The sequence below is a fragment of the Apteryx mantelli genome, chromosome 2 (assembly GCF_036417845.1).
Source record: "Apteryx mantelli isolate bAptMan1 chromosome 2, bAptMan1.hap1, whole genome shotgun sequence".
Taxonomy (NCBI): domain Eukaryota; kingdom Metazoa; phylum Chordata; class Aves; order Apterygiformes; family Apterygidae; genus Apteryx; species Apteryx mantelli.
In genome coordinates, this window is record NC_089979.1 from 8,444,478 (window position 1) to 8,449,803 (window position 5,326).

Sequence of the window (5,326 nt, forward strand, 5' to 3'; positions counted from 1 at the left end):
GCAGCCCCGTTGCTGCCTCCCTTAAAAGATAAGAAAGGCCAGCTGGACAAGGGCTGTTTTGCCTGCCTTTAGTTTGTGCTTGTCCTTTGCGGGTAGGTCAGAGATGAAAGTTGATCTGTTTCATGTAACTTTTGTCTGATTTCTTTCAGCCCATGTCGGATTAGCTGCTCACATCTTTGTCCAGAACACATATTTTCATCACCTTGTAACAAAACCTCTCCTTCCCTGCTATCGGACGTGCTCATTGAAGGAGTTGTCTTTGCTCTTTGTGTTTGTAAGGTTAAAGAAACAGCAACACTGATCTGCATGGAGTTTACTCAGTCCAAAGGGAACCTTAAAAACTGAGGTCCTGCCCAAAAAAGTATGATCTCCAGAACAACTCCATGGCCAAAAACCCCTGTGCAATAGGGTCTTTCCATGGCAACACCTTGCAGGTGGCTGAATTTCAGCAGCTATCTGGGCTGACATGTTATTATTCTGTACCAGAAGAACAGAGTTCTTATGTGTAAGATAATCTTATATAAGAAAATAAACAATGTTCTGAACACAGAAGCCAAAGACTTCAACAACTGTCTTTTTGTCTACCAGGAACTCTAAGGTGTGGGTTTTCTAGGGAGGAGTGAGTTATTCATGGTGAGTAATTTATTTAAGAACTTCCTCCCCCCCCCCCCTTCCTCTTTGCAAACAGATTACACATATCTCTTATTTATTTGTTAGGTACATAACTCTACCTATTTAATTTTGGCTTAAAATCCACTTTGCATATAACTTATTGCAAGTGTTTACAATCTGAGATTTCTGATAGGTACTGCAGAAATTACCCATTACCTAATGGGAGCAGGATGCTCTCTTTGATGCCTCTTGGCTGAATGAGTGTTATAACTAACACCGCCAGTCAGAACTGCGGAGTCGGAGATGTGGTGCTTAACCGTTTTTAGCCAGTGCACCCTGTCCACACCAACATGCCTTCTGGCAGCTGAGCTCGAGCTGGTCTCAGCACAGGATCAAGCATCACAGATTCCCCCCAGACTTTGTCTCTTATCATGCAGTGAAGCCCTTGTAGTGATATTCCGGTTCCCACATCCCCTACTTTTTTAGGGTTTTCAAAAGAGAAACAGTCAACTTAAACTATTTTTTTAATAGCAGGCAGAAAAAAATACAAAATTAGAAAATATTGGTCTGAGATGCTTTTGCAGAACAGGCGATCTTCTCAGCGAGGAATGGTGCTGTTTGCACACACCACCCATGCCTGTGCTGGAAAGGGAAAGGTGAGTCCAGCAGGAGACCGCAGGTTAAGCCTCAGAGCGGAAAACAAATTCAGCTGAAGCACGGAGAGCTGTATAGGCATGAAGAGACGCATAAGCCCTTTCGGGTATGGTGACTCACATGGGTGGAGCTTATTTTTCTGGGTGGGGGTGTGGAGGAATTACACCACTCTTTCCCCAAGATGATGCTAGTATTTCTAGTGCCGAGCGGTCCCGTGGGACAGAATACGTCTGTGTCAGTGGGGGATGAAGAGACCCCACCTTTTCCAACACGTGAGACAAACCATATGCTCTTCTTGTATTTATTTCCTTGTCTTCCCCTTCTCCTTTCCCCTCCCCATCCCTCATGTCATCTGTCAGCATTCAAGTCTATATTCCCTCTTCTTCCTCTTTTGGGGAACTTGCTTCATGCCAGGATATTTTGCTTAAAGGCTTATTTCGTTTAGCCGCCTGGCTTATTAGCAGCTTTTAAGATCATATGGTTTATTCAGTGATATCTCTCTTCCGCTCAGCTCCCCCTCCCCCTTGTCTTCCTTAAAGGTTCCTCGATGTCAGTGCACCGGATGTCTCCAACCCGGAGCACAGTATAGGCATTGTGTGAATTATATACATCAAACACTGGCGTTCGGGAGAGCCGCAGCATATGCTGAATGGTTGGAGTTCAGGGGTTGTTTGACAGGAAACGTCTCGGTGGAGGACCTCTCCTTTCCGCAGCCTGCTGCTTTGTGTCTCCTCTGGGGGACGAAGAGCAGCTCCAGCCCCGACAGGGCCCCTCTGTCTGACGGCCGAACCAGGCTCCTCACTTGCTTCCAGTCGCTTTGGCTAGACAAGAAACAGCCGAGCTAATGGGCAGAAGGGGATATTAATTTGCATTTGAATACAGCCCAACACAGTTACTCAATGTTACTGCCGGGTAATGGGAAAATTAAGCTAAAAGGGAGTTAGCATATGGAAAAGAAATGTAGCCGGTGCTGAGAAGACAGGCTGCAGTTGCAGTGAATTAGTGGCCGCAGCTGTTACACGGGATGCCTTCCTGCTCTCGGGGCAGGTAGCGTTGCAAAAGTAAATATTGCCTTTTACACACATTATTAGGTAGCGAGGAGCGGCTGGAGAAATCAAACCAGCCAACTGGAAAAGGGGAAAAAAAAAAAAAAGTGAGCCTGCTGCATTATTAGAAGTCTAGTGAAGAAAAAGCCACAGAAGCGAAGGAATGCAGGGCGAAAGATCCTGCCGTCCTTGCAGAAATAATAACCATAGAAATGTTTCCTTCCATTCGTGGTGGGACACCACCACTCTCCTGGAGTGAGTCTGGCTAATCACCCTCAGCAAACCTCCCTGAGTCAGGGAGAGTCTGGATCCGGCTTTTTATACGTGTTGCTATGTATTATTATAGCTTATATACGTGCATATTATACACGGTTACCAAAGGAAAGCTATCACTTTCTTTAATTTCCCCTTTTCTCTGCATCTGGCTTTCTTTTCCTGGCTGGAACTCTGCCCATAGTCACCCCATGAACTACCTGTTGTTCCAGGGAAATCATAGGGATTAGCCAGGACTGGAAGGGTTCTCCCAAGCAGCTCACTTACAGCTCTGGGTCTTTGGTTTCATTCAGCTCTGCTTTGGTCTGCAGCATTCACTGCTGTGATCCCACCATGCCATGGATACACTGTAGGATAATGTGGAAAGCCAGGATGTCTCCTTGCATTTTCTTTAAATTCCTTATATATATATATATATATATATATGCAAAAATACATTCCTCTTGAGTAAGCTTTAGACATGCACAAATCCACACACAGATGCCCTCACCCTTTTTATTATGAGATGAACTATATTCAGGGTGTTTCTTTCCCAAACTGTCTAAAACTTGTATTAACGTGCCTACTTTTTAAAGATGCTAAGACCCTCCAGTGCTCAGTGTAGTCACCAAAAACTTCCAGCACCCTTTGAATTCAGCCAAACTTGTTCCAAAAAAATAAAAAAAGTTATGGAGATGGCTGAGGTTTTTTTCAAAGCAATGTCTAGGGTTTAGTTACACATCTGCCAGCAGTACTGGTGTGTGGTTAAGTACGTTGCACAGCTTTGAACCTCTCAAGCGTGACTCTTCAAACAATATTGTATGTGATTCTTATTGCTTATATCAGATGAGTCCCACTTCAGTCATTTGTTTACTCTGATGATCTCATTAGAAATAATTAAAATTTTTGTCTGGTTCGTATTTAGTAGCTTTGTTAGGACTTTTTTTTTTAACAGATCATTTACTTTTGAAAACTGCTCCAGTCTGCCGTTCACCCAGTATTATTATTACAGAATTCTTTCTGAGGGTTCACAACCTCCCCCATAAATCATTACATTCCCATTTAGCAAATTTAATAATGGGATCTGGTTTCAATCCTCCTTGCACAGAAAAGCCACTTCAGTTTTTCGTTTGGAAGAGAAACTTGGCGGAATGTGTCTGGTGATGGAAGCAGTTCTCCCAGCCCTCAATGTGGCTTCTCGGCTATGCCCCTTATGGGCCATGCTCTCTGAGGCTGCCTGTTAAAGTGAAATGTGCCTATTTCACCTCTGCTGCCAGAGAAAGAAAGGAGAAAGCAGAAATAAGAGAGGCAGGAAAAAAAAACTTTTTGCATCAGGCTAAAGAAAGGGACAAAACATTCCAAGCATCTCTGAAAAAAATCATGCATTAGGGTAAGTGCAGGCTTACAAGCTTTTACTAAAGTATAGCTAAAATATATCCACTCATTTGCTCACTCCACTATCATTTTTTTCAGGTGGATGCTCCTCTAAAGTTAGATGATACCTGAATTTGGGCATGTGTATAGGCTTTGGGCTTGTTCTAACATATGTGTCTTTATATTCTCCTTTCAGTGCTTGATGTTGACTTTGCTAGTTGTCCCCAGCATGGAGTCCCAAGGGAGCTCATGAGGACCCAGGGCCATGCTGCTGAACTCCTCACCCTCTTGGATTCATTTCTCCTCACAATCCTCCTCTGAGCTAGGGAAGGGTACTCTCCCCATTTCACCCTGAATGTGAAACGCAGGATCCCCCGATAAAAATGCCAGAGACTTCAGGATTTCGTTCCACAGACAAGATTCCCATCAGCCAAAGTACTCATCTCGGCATCCTCTCTGTTTAAGGGAGAGACGGTCTATCCACTTTTGATGAGACAAGTGCTGAACTAGAGGAACCTAAACTACGCACTGCGATTTTAGATGGTGGAGGTGAGGTGGAACCCACCATCTGCAACAGGCCTCGTGTCTCAGGGGAGGTCTGCAGCCCAGCAGAGGACTAAAGCCCAGATCCCAGGTCCCAGCCTAGGCTGAACCACTGTCACATCTTCCCCCTCTCCCACTGAGCCTTATCTGGACTAGAAAATGTATGAAATGAGGCCCCTCTCCCAGTCCCATTTCTAGCAGTATGTGACCACCTTTGCAACATCTGCAGCACAGCTTGACAGTGGTGGCAGTCTCCCTCTGGCAGTCTCAGCCTGGGAAAGGCCTGATTCAAAGTCCATTAAAGCCATCAAAGACCCTCTTTGATTTCAAAGCACTTTGGATTTGGGCTTCTTTTCCATCAAAAAGAAGTCCCTTCCAGATCAGCTCCAAGGCACGTCAGCTGGAAGCTGTGCAAAAGGTTTTATAGTGCCAGTTTAAGCTCTGCGGGTATTAAAGCACAGAACATCATACTTGACTTTTGGTCAGTCACATTTTGTCAGCATTTGCATTTTGAAGCAAGGAGAGGGGAAAAAGGAAAGATAATCTCTCATTTAAGTGTATGAAATGTGCACCATCAGAACATAAGGACACCATAATGCTGTCTTATTAAAACTATCATCATAATGAAAATGGGTTATTTACTTTGTAATCCATAATGGTTTCCCAGAAAGTAGTTTCTGGATGTAATTTTCAATTTTCTTTGAACCAGATGCATCCCTAACCACAGTGGCTCACAGATGTTGCCCCTCTCAGACCACAGCAATAGAAAGGAGCAGCAAGAACAGTGCAAAGGCTCAGTGAAAACTGGTATTTGAGCTGCTCAGAGGCTGGTGGGATCACAGGTT

General features: G+C 44.3%; 1 long non-coding RNA gene across 1 annotated transcript; it reads left to right on the forward strand.

The window, feature by feature from the left end:
• Positions 1 to 1,452: 1,452 nt before the first annotated feature.
• On the forward strand, positions 1,453 to 4,951 carry LOC106496257 (uncharacterized). Its single transcript, XR_001294570.2, has 2 exons — positions 1,453 to 1,538; positions 4,135 to 4,951. It is a non-coding gene; the product is annotated as an uncharacterized lncRNA (long non-coding RNA).
• The last annotated feature ends 375 nt before the right edge of the window (positions 4,952 to 5,326 follow it).